Raw genomic sequence first — 14,724 nt, 5'->3', positions numbered from 1 at the left:
CAGGCAGAAGATGACCTGGGAGCTACCTGAGTCAATGTCACCCATCTGGGCAAGTCCTTCAGGCAGGAGAAGCCACTGTGGAGGTAGGTGGTGCTCCCGGTCATGCTGTGGCTCAGCGTTGTGAGCCTGACTCAGACCACAGCCAGGGAGCACCTGGCCTGGCCTCTGGGTACTTTGGAGTCCCTCCCCCCACCTGTCTTCAGTGAAATGGAAATCAGGTGCAGGCTGCCCAGCTTCTCACCTGACCTCTGTCTAAATAAGCAGTAAGCAAACACAAACCTCAGAATGCTAATACGGCCTTCACTGAGGGAAAAGAGCTAATTTGGGCAATGATGTTTCCCTCAGATTTGCAAAAGGGAATTGCAAATAACCAAAAAGCGTATTAGCATTGATGGGAGATGATGCTAATCTTCAATTAGCATCCACGTTTTTATTCATTTATTTAGAAGAAGAGCCTTTTGGTCACAGTCAATGCGCACACGTGTCACGGTGACAGGTACGTCTCGTGGGTTCATAACTGCCTTATTGCGAAAACCAGCAGGAGATGGACCAGGTTGTTCACCATTTCTGGCTACAGGAGTAGGTGTTATTTTGAGCCAGAGGTGGAGCTTGGGTGTTTTTTTGTTCTGTTTTATTTTGTTTTTCGTTTTTGTCTGTTTTCTTATTGAGCAGTTGTGTTACAGAGGGACGTCTGAATTCTAGTTTCCATTCCTTCCTGCATCTGCCTTTGTGACCTTGCCCAACTCCCTGGACTTCTCTGCCAAGTGAGGAAACCGCCCTAGAGAAGATAACCTCTCTTTCAGCTTTGACATGCTGTGACTTTTTTTTTTTTTTTTGTAACTGGGTAACTGAAGGACTTTTTTTGAGACTCCAATTAGCAACGTGTAAAAATTGAACACTTTTTGTTTTCTATTTTAGAAGGGTGGAGCATGCCAGTCATCCTTGGGACATAGAATATCCCAGGAACGGTTCACAGGGCAGGCTAGGGTCTGGGACCTGCTGAACCTTGTGACACTCGCCCCTGAGCCCCAAAGGCCCAGCGTGGAGGGAGGGGGAGGGCCGGGATGAGAGGAGACGAGGCAGATTGGATGTGGCATGAAGCCGGAGGACAGATGTATGGAGGGAGTCGGTAAGGAGAGACCCAAGGAGACGGACACCGAAAGCAGGGAGTAATACGTGGGTGCCAGAGAGAACTGCACGGTCTCAGAGCTGCAGTGGGAGCCCCCGGCTCCTGCTGGCCCTCGGAGCTGGTGTCCCCCCCCCTCCACTCTGAGACCTGAGGTGGCCTGAGTCCCGACAGCCTTCCCTGAGTGCCATGGGCTGCAGAACCTCAAGAAAGGCAGAGTGGTCCCCCCACCCCACCCCCTGCATCGCCCCATCCGGTCTGAGCTGGAGCTTCCTGCCCTCTGAGGTCTGAGCTGGAGCTTCCCGCCCTCTGAGTGCGAGAGATCAGAGCAACTTTAATTACATTTTGATCAATGGAGAAACGGCCTGTTTCATATTGAAAACACGTCAGTGAAGACATGAGATCTCAGCATCCTCTAACATTGTAGTGTTTCCCCTGCAGCCTGAGAGCACTGAGTGTTTCCACATGTCACTCATTTGAAGGAAGAAGGGCCAGGGATTCCCATCAACCCCACCAGAGGGAAGAAGAAGCAGGGATGTGGAGACGCAGCCGTGGCCTCCTCTGTGCTGGGAACCCTGGGGATGAATGGCGTTGGGGGCATCAGGAGGCTTTACCCAGTCGTAGGGCGGGGATGTGCCGAGTTCACAGGCCTGGCCCGGAAGGTCCTAAGGCCCCAGACACAGAGCAGGGCTGCGGGGAGCCTGGGCGTGGAAGAGGACCCACCACTCAGGTCCTAGAAATCCCTTTGAGCAGCACGTGCTCTGACTTAAACCTTGTTTTTGTAAGCTCTCTTTTGAAGTATCCTCTCCCACCTAATCACCCCAGTGTATATGAGTTTTTCCGAGTTTCCTTCTTTGCCTCCCAGTGAAGAAAACCAGGGGTGGGGGGAGGGGCAAGTAGAAGAAGATCTGTGTGCCGACAGCTCAGAGGGAGGCCTGAGGCAGGGTCAGCTGTGGCCAGAGGGAGTGGCTCCTCCCAAGCTTCCTTAATCCCCCTGTGCTCACAGCCCTTGCTTTTCTGGTTTGGCCCCTGCTGTGGTTAGAGCAGTTCTAATCCATCCCAGATGCCTGACCTCAGTGGTACCCTATAATCCTGCCCCTTCCCCAGCTTGCATTTGGAGCGGGGGGTTGGGACCCCAGCCCAGGCGGTACTTTTTGACCCTCCCTGTGATCTCTTTTTTGTGCCTGGAACTTTGTGAATATCTGGCTATTTCCCCACCTGTAGGACGGTGACTCTGCTGAGTGCCCAGCACGGCAGTTTGAACACTGACTTCAGTTTTGACGTGAACAGCCCGAGCGCTTTAGATGAGCTGCTTCTGTAAAGTGTTTAGGCCCTGGGCATATGGGAGGTACATGGACGGTATAAATATACTCGATGCATAACCACTCCTTATTCTTCTTTGGTCTTCTTTCCTTAATCTCGCAGCTACCTGGATGAAACACACTTTTTAAAAAGTGAAAATAGCTCCTCTTTTTAAAGTGACTACCGGGACTGTTTCTTAGCTACTCTAATCTTTTTGTCGTAGTAGCCCCTTTTTCTGAGTTCTCTCCCTCTCCCCTGCCCCTCCTTTTCTTAGCTGTGATGAAGACTGTTTTCACCCAGAGGGCTTCAAGGCTTTGGGTCTGAGCACACAGGCTCCTAGACCCACTCACTCCTGTTCACTGAGCTTAGTCTGAATCCTTCCCTTTCTTCTGATGTTCTGTTTCATTTTCATGTCTGAGAGATAAGCACTTTTACTGATGGGGAAAAGCTAGGCCTGGAGAGGAAAGTGACAGAGCTAATCAGGGACACTGGAATTTGCTGCCAAATCTTTCTGGCTCCAAGAGCTGACTTTTGCACCTAGTTGGAATAAAGGAGTCCCATTTGAGGGTTCTGGGAGGATCTCTCTAAAATCTCTCTCTCTGTTGCCTTAACTCCTGCCTTTGAAGCCTCCTTAGCCTGAGCTGTTGCTATCTGATGGGTTCACTGTGATTTAGTCCAAGACCATTTTCTCTGGCAATCCCAGGCTAGCCTAAGAGCACAGGCACTTCGGTTTAGGGCATGGAAGGGACACTCTGTGAGGGTGCAAAAAGGATCCCAAGTCCGAGTAGAAAGTCTGCCAACTTCTCGGTGGTTCTGCTAGTTTTTCTCTGTGGGGTTGCAAGGTGAGAGGTGAGGTGACACCCCCTCCAGATACTCACGGCCCTCCCCTGAGTCCAGACAGCACTCACCCCCACCAGGGTCACACCGACGACAGCTGTGGTACAGGGAAAAACTACAATGGCTTTGAACCAAGAAAGACCACGTTTATGAGAGTCAGCAGTGAACCTCAGTTTCCTCATCTCTAAGATGGAAATAACAATTTCCCTACTTGCTTTTATAGGGTCGCGAGGCCCCATGGGAAATCCCACTGTAAAGTGCTGTGGGGAAAAAGGTAGGCATATGGTCTCCCCAGACCCCCTTTCTAGCCTCAGGCGGTTAAATCCTTCCCATACCTGGTGAGCGAGGCATTTGTGGATCAGGAACAGACCTACAAAATATGAACAACAAGATGAACCATCACATTGTGTTAATATTTTCACACCACTTAACTCTCATTAAAATGTACTTTGCTGAATTTAATATGTGATTCCAAATGACACAACATATTAAGTGCTTAATATACTAGAAATTATGAAACTATTACAGTCGGTGCCATATGAAATAATTAGACTGAATTAAACTTTAGCAGCCAAGTGAAGGAAAGACTTCAACTTGGAATGTCTTTAAAGGATCTTAAGCCACCACTGTAATCCCCGAAATAAGTGCCAGAAATTAAGATCTTTAAATAAAAACTGCAACCTAATCTGTGCTTACACCCAGCTCCTCTGGGCTTGGCTGATGCAGAGTGAGGGGCCTCGCACCCACCCCAGGGCAGGGCGTCAGGGTCCGGTCTTCAGGGGCCTCTTCCCCTGGGGCCTGTCTGGGGGTTGGTGACTCAAGTGGCTTGAATCTGGAGTAAGGCCTCCTGCTGAAGGGGCGAATCACTCTTCTTTGCCCCAAATTAGCCTCTTGTCACAAAATAGAAACAAGCCCACCTTATTTAACATTTTGTGAGTTCCTTCCTTCCTTCCTTCCTTCCTTCCGGGTGTTTTTTTATGCATTTTTTTCTCACGTAATCCTCACAATATGTGCATGTTGTAAACCACCGTTTTCAGATGAGGAAACTGAGGCTCGGAAAGATTAAGTGAATCATCCAAGTCCAAGGCCCTGCAATCAGAATCCGGAGTGTTCACCCCTACATCACACGTGGCTTCCTCACTAGCGTGTGCGTGTGCATGGCGCACCTTACGCTGCTTCCTATTTTAATAGTGGTTCGGTAACCAAACACATTAACCTGCTCTCTGGCAGTGACTTACAACCAATGGATTTTTCACAAGCAGGGTAGGGACCATGACTTGAGAGTCTCACTTTGAATAGATTGCAGCCTACCTAACTTACACAGGAAGCTCTCTGTATTTGCTGCTAATTCAATTAAAAAAGAATGGACTCGTTACCCTCTGAGTATCCTGACATAATACCTATGGGTAGCTGTCATAAACAAGACAACTTCTTATAAAGAGTAAGCAACACTTTTTTTATCATAGGGAATACTAATTTCTTGGCTACTTAAGATGCCCTGTCTCAATGTACTCATATCCGTGTGAAAATACTGATCCAATGGGTCGTTTGAAAAATATAAATTTGACTGTAGAGATTTAAATATATTATCATTTACTCACCAGCAAAACTAATTTTAATGGAGGCAGGAAAACTTAGCTGAAGCAAACACATGTTTATAATTAACCAAAAACGTACTTTTCATGAGTATCAGGATAAGGTTCTGCCTCAAATAATAGAAAACCAAATAACTATTGCTTTAAGATGACAGAGGTTAATTTCTCTCTTGCATGAGACAAGTTGTCTTTCAAGGTCTGGTCTGATGGCTCCACTGTGTCACAGAGCTGGCTCTTTAGGATAACAACTTGTGGCCCCAAATGGCTGCTGGAGCTCCAAGCTCCAGGCACCAGGAATAAGGAAGGCAAGAAAAGCAGAGGATGCATATTAATGCTCTGAATAAAATCTGTAACTAAAAAAGAAGATAACAGCCAGGGGAGCCTGGGTGGCTCAGTCAGTTAAGCTTCCGACTTCGGCTCAGGTCACGATCTCGCTGTTTGGGAGTTCGAGCCCCGCGTCGAGCTCTGGTGCTGATGCTCAGAGCCTGGAGCCAGCTTCAAGTTCTGTGTCTCCTTCTCTCTCTCTCTGCCCCTCCCCTGCTCACACCCTGTCAAAAATAAATAAACATTAAAAAAAAAAAGAGAGAGAACGGTAATGGATAGGCAGCTCGAACGATAATGGGTGGCCCTTGGCATACCTCTTGGCACTCAGGTAGCAGTCGATGAATGTTACTCTACTACTTTTCTGCAGAGCATCAAGAAAGGGGAAGGGAAGTAATATTTGCTAAGAGCATGTAGGAGTCCAGGGACCATGCTGGACATCTGCACATGATCTCATTCAGTTATCATAACCCTGTGTGGGCAGCAGAGCAACAGGCCAGGTAAGAGAAGAGGCTGCCATCTGGGGTGAAGCTCTGTCCACAGGTAGAGGTGAGAAGTTGGAGGGGAAAGTTGGAATGTTTGCATGAGAAGCCCAGGGATTCCTGAGAAGGAAAGATGGAAGCTTCTGTCCTTGCTCTCCTACAGTCAAGTTATTATAAATTTGCGGGGTGAAATCAGATGGTGAGGACCGAAACCCAGCGGCAGGAAAGTGTTAACTATGCCCTTAAAGTTGCCATGAGCAGAGAAAGTGAAGAGATTACAAAATTAAAAAAATAACTTAAAACCGGCAAAAGACTTGAGCGGGCATTTCACAGAATGGGAGCATCAGACATCCCCTGTGAAAGTGCACTCAGCCCCATCAGCCATCAGGGAAATGCAAAATCGACTACCTCCCGGTTACCACTGACAAGTCCGAGAATGCCAAATATTGCTGAGGAAGCAGAGCCGTGAAGATAAGAGAATATGTGGCTGGAGTGAGGAGAAATCAGTGCAGCCACTTTAGAAAACTGTTTGCCAGCCTTCTAACATCGGGGATAAACTGACCCCTATGACTCAGTTGTTCCATTTCTAGTTATAAACCCTACGGAAACTCATGTGCACGTGCAGCAGATTACACGCAAAAAAAAAAAAAAAAACAAAACAAAAAAAAAAACGGCATTATTTGTAATGGCCACAAACTGGAAACAACTTAAGGGACGATCCACAGGAGAATGGATAAATATATGGTCGTGCACTCAGGCAATAGGACGCTAGACAGTACTGAAAACGAGCTGCTCGTGAAAATGAGTGAACTATAGTTACATTCAGTGTCACGGGCTGAAATGTATCCCTCCTCCATTCATATGTGAAAGTCCTAACCCCCATACTTCAGAGTGTGACCACACTCTGTGGTCTTCACACAGGTAATTATGTTAAAATGAAGTCATATGGGTGGTTCCTAAGCCAACATGAAGTCCTTATACAAAGAGGAAATTCAGACATAGACACGTGGGGGGGGGCGGTGGAGAGGGGTGGGTAGCCAGTGTGAGAACAGCCATTCACAAACAAAGGAAAGAGCCCTGGAACAGATGGAGGCATCGCTCCTGGTGTCTTGACCTTGGACTTCTAACCTCCAGGTCTGTGAGAAACTATGTTCCCGTTAAGCCGCCAGTCTGTGGTACTTAGCCCTAGCAAACCAGTACAGCCAACAACAGGGATGAATCTTGTATACTTGATGCTGAGTGAAAGAAGTAAGGCACAATAGGCATTACAGAATTATACCATTTATATCAAGTTCAGAGTTATGGAGGCAAACGTGTATCGTTTAGGGACACAGAGATGGTAAAATGGTAACAAAAACAAGGCAGGGATTGGCATAAATGACAGGGAAACGGGAAGGAACACATGAAGGCTTCTGGGGTGGCAGCAACATACTATTTATTTTGGGGAGGGGGGAGGGGCAGGGAGAGAGGGAGAGAATCCCAAGCAGGCTCTGTGCCATCAGCGCAGAGCCCAACGCAGGGCCCAATGCGGGGCTCGAACTTGCCAACCACGAGATCATGACCTGAGCCAAAATCAGGAGTCGGACATTTAACCCACTAAGCCACCCAGGTGCCCCAACACTCTTATTTCTTCATTTGGGTGCTGGTCACTCAGACATTCTGCCTCTAGTTATTCATTAATCTGAACCTTTATGTTTAGGGACTTTTCAGTGTTTATTTGCAGTCAAATGTAAAAACAAGAAGGAGAAGGAGGTGGGAGAGACAGAGAAGAGGGGGCTTGGAGAGGAAAAGAAAGAGAAGAGGGTAGGGAAGGAACTCACAGGCTAACCCGGTACCAAGTGGATTGGTCTAAGGATCTGTGAGCCCACAGCGACCACAGCTATATGTAACTGGAGGGTCTGAAGGTGGTGTTGCCTCTGAGCACATCACCTGAGCCCAGAATCTCAGGAAGAACTCCCTCCCCTAGAGAAGCCTTCAGACCTTTGTAATCTAGGGAAAGCCACCGCCCCTCTCTGAGGTTGGTTTCTCCATCTTTAGACTGGGGAAGGCTCACTACATGTCCTAAGGCTCATTCTGTCATTAACTAGGTTTCTGCTCAATGTCACCTCCTCCAGGAGGTCTTCCCTGACCACTTCTTGATGATAGCACCTCCTTTCTTTCTGTTTCCTTTTTTTTTTAAGTACTTAATATTGGTGATAGGTATTTATCACTGAAATCATGTCAAATATTTATTTACACAAGCAGAGCAGGATTTTCATTTTATTTTTAAGTTTATTTTTGAAAGAGAGTGAGAGAGGGGGGTGTGCGCTCGCATGCGCACCCGCACAAATAGGGGGGAGGGGCAGAGAAAGAGACACACACACACACACACACACACACATAATCCAAAACAGGCTCCAGGATCTGAGCTGTTGGCAGAGCTCGATGCAGGGCTCGAACTCACAAATGGCAAGATCAGGACCCCAGCCGAAGTCAGATGCTTAACCAATGGAGTCACCCAGGTACCGCAGGATTTTCATTTTATTACCACTCTATCTCCAATGCCTAAAGTAGTGTTTGGTAAATATTTGGAGTTACAAAGGTGAGAATGTTCTGTAGTGTCTGACACCTAGAAGGCACTCAGTAAAGGCTAGTTTTTTACTTCCCTTTTAGCTGAGACCCACCTACCCACCCACCCACATTTCCTGGGGCTGAACTCAACCAGTGTCTCCCCCCCGCCACCCTCCCCGGCAACTTGGGACTGAGAAAATGCCCACAACTCGCCCCTCTGGTCATTAGCAACATTTTACCGTAGCTAACATCAGAGGCTGTCCCCAGGGCTAGGGTCTCCTGTGTGATGACACCTCATCCTGGGCCACTGCTTTCCCTTGGACCCAACGTGACCCATTTTGCCCCACTTCTGGCTCTGCGCTGACAGCATGGAGCTGGCTTGGGATTCCCTCCCACCCTCTGTCTCTGCCCCTCCCCTGCTCCTGCGCGCGCTCTCGCTCTCTCTCTCTGTCTCTCAAAATAAGTAAACTTAAAAAAAAAATGTGACCCACTTCATTTGGCCTCTCCCCACACCCTTGCGGAGGGACACAGCTTCCCCTCAGCATGGCTCAGCTGCCCCGGATGAACCAGGCTCTGCAGGCTGACAGCACTTTGAGTGTGTGGGTAGTTTCTTCCCTTTAGAGTTTACTGTTGCAGTGCAGCGTGGGGCCCTGCAAACACGGCAGAAAGCCTCCTCCCCATTCCTCCATCAGCATTAATTGCTCACTCCCCCTGTTCTTGCTGCTCGGTTCCTATATTTAGCGCGCATTCTCTCCTGCCTTGTATTAGAGGTGGCTGTTTACTTGCTTGCCTACTCTCCCTCCTCCCCAGACCAGGAGGGCCTGCCCAGGACAAGGCGCCAGACCTCCCTGGTGATTGTACTCCTGGCGTGTAGCGGAGCACCTGATGTTAACAGCCCCGTTTATCGAAGAAAAAAAAAAAAAAAAGCTTCTGCTGTTACAAATGACAGATAATAGGATTTTAGAGTTGATGTAGATGGCATTAGACCAATCTTCCTCGATATACCATCTCCAATCTGCCCAATTTAAAAGCTAATTAAGACACAGAAAAAGAAAAAAAAAAAAAAAAGTTAGAACCTTTCAGAAAAAGTGCCAAATTCTTGGCAGGCGTCTGGGACGGATTTTCCCTGATGACGTGCCAGTGGGGCCGGGCAAAGCGGCAAGGTTGATTGGCATGTCTTGCCTTCTACAGTGCCCCAGAACCTCCGGGAGGAAAGCACGTAGGGGGAAGGTTTGACCCTCACTCACTGGGTGGGGTTGCTTCTGCCAGATGGCCCGGCAGCGCCTCCTGTCCCACGGGCGCAGGCGGTCAGTGTCCTGAGGCCGTCCAGTGTTTCTGAGGCCATCACTGTCCTCCCTGGGCCCTTCCGTTAGATGCGTCTGCCCACGTCCATCTGGAGACTGATAGCACCAAAAGGCAGGGAGCAGGGTGTAACCGGTGAGGGGGCGTCACCATTGCTGCAGACGCTGAGTACGTGCGTGCGTGCGTCGTGAGCTGTACAGATGTGTTGTGGTCATTAAATTGCATTAATCCAGTTAGAGGGTCTGCAGCGTCCAGTAGGAGAGTGTAAGACATTTGTATGCATTCTGGCATGTTGGGTCTTATTTTCATGTTGGGGCTTTGTTTGTGGATTTTGGCCTTCTCTTTTTTATGTTCCTTTTGTTTTTTGGCCTTCTGTGAAATGCACAATGATTTATTTGTTTTCGTCTTCTGTAATTTGGACATTTGTACGAAGCATACAGCCCGTTGTTTTATTTTTTATTTATTTAAAAAAAATCTTTTTAACGTTTATTCATTTTTGATAGAGAGCGAGAGCGGGGGAGGGGCAGAGAAAGAGGGAGACACAGAATCTGAAGCAGTCTCCATCCGGGCTCTGAGCTGTCTGCACGGAGCCTGATGTGGGGCTCGAACCCACCAGCTATGAAATCATGACCTGAGCCGAAGTCAGACACTTAAGGGACTGAGACCCCCAGGCGCCCCCCAGCCTGTTGTTTTAATTCTTTGACACCATTAAGACTGTGAACTTCCTTACATGTACATTTCTCTGACTGTCAGTTTCCAGAAAAATCCATCATTTTTGCCTCCCTTTCGTGGTGAGCTGAAGAGTTTTCCGGCTCCCCACTTGCATGCCTCTCCGTTCTATCTCCCATTTCAAAAACTACCCAGGTCTTCCTTTCTCAAACATTGGTTTTGAAGCTGATGTTCAAATTTTAGCGGTGCTTATAATGTTTACATTGAATTGTGTATATTGAAGTGGTCTTCACCTATACCGCATGTTCCAGGTACTATGGCAACACAGATTACCCCAAAACTTAATGGCTTCAAACAGAAATCCCTATTATTAATCTCTTGCAGTTTCTGTGCATCAGGAATTTAGACAGAGCACAGCAAGGGAGGCTTGTTTCTCCTCTGCAATGTCTGAGGCCTCAGCAGGAAGACTCAAAAGCTTGAGTCACTAGCTTGGCTTAATCATCGGAGGGCTAATTCACCTGTGGTTGGTGCTGGCTGTCACCCCAGCTGGGGTCCTGGCTGGGGCTATTTGTCACAACTCCTACACATGGCCTCTTGTGTAGTCTGACCTTCCTCATGATATAGGGGCTGGGTTCCAAGGGCCAGTGTCCCGAGAGAGAGAGAGAGAGAGAGAGAGAGAGGGAGAGAGAGAGGGAGAGAGAACCAAGGGGAAGCCATCTGCCCTTCATGACCAAACTTCAAACTTCAGAAATCATCCAGTCACTTCTGCTGCATCCTGTTGGTTGGGGCCATTACTAACATCCACCTAAATTCAACAGAAGCGTGTCAGTATCGCTCTGTAAGATGAGTATGTGGGATGCTCACACATATACACATGTGTACATGTACATGTACATATGTGCATTTTTAAAATTATTTTTGAATGTTTATTTTTGAGACGGAGACAGAGCGCGGGTGGGAAGGGCAGAGAGAGAGGGAGACACAGAATCTGAAACAGGTTCCAGGCTCTGAGCTGTCAGCACAGAGCCTGATGCAGGGCTCCAACCCACGAACCGTGAGATCATGACCTGAGCCGAACTTGGATGCTTAACCGACTGATCCACCCAGGCGCCCCTCATACGTGCATTTTTATGTTGGTGTGGTCATCTTTGTTTTTTTCATGTTTTATTTTATTTATTTTTGAGAGAGAGAGAGCATGAGCAGGGAAGGGGCAGAGAGAGACAGAGACACCGAATCCGAAGCAGGCTCCAGGCTCTGAGCTGTCAGCACAGAGCCCAACACAGAGCTCAGAATCACGAATCATGAGATTATGACCTGAACCGAAGTCGGACTCATTTATTTTTTTCCCAATTAAGTAGGCTGCACTCCCAACGTGGGGCTTGACCTCATGACCCTGAGATCAAGAGTCACATGCTCTACTGACTGAACCAGCCAGGTGCCCTTGCATTCTCCTTTAAACTGGTTGTCATTTTCCTGGGTCCCTGGTTTACAATGAGTTAAATAAAATCTTTAACATATTCATTTTGTATCTGTACAAGTGTAATGGTTTTACCTTTAAAAAAAAATATCCTTTAACTGTCCTTCCCTGAAACATTGAAAAATATTTGAACATTACCTATAACAACATAGCAGGCATGATATAATGATACTTATGGACAATAGAATTCAACTATGTAGGTATAGTATGATTAGAACTGCATTAACGTTGTAAAGAAAAAAAGACTGGGGGAGCCTGGGTGTTTCAGTCAGTTGAGTGTCTGACTTCGGGTCAGGTCATGATCTTGCAGCTCGTGAGCTCGGGCCCCACATTGGGCTCTGTGCTGACAGCTCAGAGCCTGAAGCCTGCTTCGGATTCTGTGTCTCCCTCTCTCTATGCCCCTGAGCCGCTCGTACTCTGTCTCTCTCTCTCTCTCTCTCTCTCTCTCTCTCAAAAATAAACATTAAACATTTTTTTAATAAAAAGAAAAGAAAAGAAAAGAAAGACTGGAAAAGGTATATCAAAGTGTGTTAGACTGCCTGATATATTTTTTAAATTATATTTTACCCCAAATTTAAAATATGTACTTTTGTTACAGAAGCCCAGTGATGTTAAAGTCTAAGCCTTTGTTTTTTTGATGGAATGATGATTGTCTTATGGGATCTCGAAGGGCTTGAGAGGGGCATCCTGTCCTCTGCACAGCCACTGCGGTCAGCGTCAAGGGGGAGGGAGGGGGGAGGGGCATATGATGATGGTAATAGTAACAATAATAAGATAGATAATGAACACATGCGATGTCCCAGGAATTGTGGTAAGCGGTGTCTAACTGGACCCTCACAACAGCTCTTTGAAGTAGGTACCACCAGTATTCCCATTTTACAGATGAGGAAATTGAAGAGGTTAGGAAGCCAGGAGGTTAGGGGTCTTGTCCAACAAGCACGTGGTGAAGTGCAAACTGACACTCGGGCCAACTCCCTTGCTACCCTGCATCACGTGAGAAACACTGGAAGTCCTGGGATCCCCTTCTGAAAAATCAACCCCAGTGCTGAATCCAAGCCCTCAAAGTCAGTGCATCCGGGAAACAGTTACCGAGCCCTCCATGTCCCAGCCCTGAGAAAAAGACAGTCTGAGTCTTTCAAGTAACTCAGGAGTTGGGATGAGCCGGCAGGGATGGAAGCAAGAAAGGAGGGGTGCTGTGGGGGAAGGGAGGGCCGGAGGTGCTCCCAGGTGGAGGTGCCAGCCACCTGGAATCTCAAAAAGAGGGGAGGAGCTGGCCTGCCAAAGGGGTTGTGGGTGCGGTAGGGGCAGTCAGGACAGAAGAATGGCCTGAGCTGCGGGGTGAAAATGAAACACCAGAGTAAGGCCATTCATTCTAGCATCGCCCTCCCCCTGTGTCCAGTGCCCCACCTGTCTCCATCCCCGGTTACCAGAAAGCCACTTTGCTCAGTGGGAAGGTGGGCACAGTTACTGTCGGGTGGGTACCTGAACGTGCCGATCAGAGCCCGCTTCTCCAGGATATTTGGACCTGGGTCACGTTGTCCCTCCCCAAAGCTTAGTGGCCTAAGATCCAGCCCGGAGCCAGTCATGGCAGTGGTGTGCAGAAGGTGTTGGGAGAGTGAGAAGACCAGGCTGTGGGAGGTCTGAGCAATGGGTCTACACGTCCTTGAGGTCCAGCGGTATGCCCGGCGTGGGGTTCCATGACACGTGCTGAGTCTTTCTAACTCCTTTCTCGTTTCCTTTAGCTCGATGCAGTGCTCTTGACACTCCAAGGCAGCTGTCCTGCCCCAGCCCCTGTGACAAGCAGATCGTTTAAGCCTCCCGGCTATAACTGAAGGGCCAGGGTGGGCTCCCTGCCAGGGCCCAGGCAGGGCACAGGCCGGCTGCAGTTGATGACTCACGGTCTGGCTTGAAAGCATGGGCTGTCTTCTGAGAGCGTCTTAAAAGATTCAGAGGAAGCTGCAGTCAATGGTGGGCTCTCTGGCTGGAGGCCGAGTAGGCTCGGAGGCTGGGGTGGCCGCAAGGCGCCAGGTGCCAGTTGAAGTTGCCGGGGAGTAGAGAAAGGAAGCTGGGTGGGAAAAGTAACTGCACGGGTGCCCTGTAGTCAGACACACACACACAGGCTAGCTGAGAAGCAGACACAGTAGTCACATCTCAGAACTGCCCGGTTTCTGGCCCTTCCTGGGGCTTGATGAGGGTCTTCACTGTGCCTTCATGCCATTCCCCCCTCTTTCCTGGGGCAGCCTGGGTGGTCCTACCCTTCTCTGCTACAGCCCACCGAACGGAAAGCCATGGCTGGAGCTGGTCACTTCTGCTGCTGGCTGCGCTCATCCCTCCCTCTATGATTTTCTGGTTTTACTCTTTGAGGGAACGTCAAACTTCAGGCTGGGGTCACCTTGCTGTCTTGGTCCCTCTCTGCACGTTGGAATCTTACCTCAGCCACTAAAACTCGCTGATGGGTGACCGGGGCCTCACTTCCCTCAGCTCTTAAATGGCCATCCTGCAGCATTATGGCAATGTGGAAGTTTATCTAATCCGGGATGCAATGATTAAGAAGTTGCCCTACCCGTTTAAGTTCCAGGGAGAAAGCGAACTGCACAGGACCCCCCCTGCTCTGCCCGTTCCAGGAAAAACCCATCTCCATTCTTTCTTACTACTCCCAGAAGACGCACTGATGACTCCCTTGTTTACCTGCCTAAGACCCCAGACACCTCCCTTTTCTTTGAGATGGTCCTTGTTAAGGAATATTCTGTCTATTGCAATAGCCCGAATAAAATCTTCATTATCTGGTGCCTTTTGCTTTTACAATTACTAGAGGTTGCTGGCAGCATCAGTTGGGCCGCCTATCCAGAGTCCCAGGTTCCAGTCCGGGATCGCCCAAGCCTGACTTCCCCTTTTGGCAGGTTTCACGTCTCTGTTGGAAGCTCGCTAAGGGACCCATGCTTGCAGGATGCATGAGTGGCAACTCAGCTCTCAAGCCTGGCACTGGGAGGCGGGGCAGAGGGAGCAGCTGTAACTTTTGCACGCTGCCACCAGAGGGCGGCTGCTCCGCGGAGGAGGGCCTTG

The sequence above is a fragment of the Panthera tigris genome, chromosome B3 (assembly GCF_018350195.1).
Source record: "Panthera tigris isolate Pti1 chromosome B3, P.tigris_Pti1_mat1.1, whole genome shotgun sequence".
Lineage (NCBI taxonomy): Eukaryota > Metazoa > Chordata > Mammalia > Carnivora > Felidae > Panthera > Panthera tigris.
The sequence above is the reverse complement of the archived record's forward strand: the minus strand, read 5'-3'. Positions refer to the sequence as shown.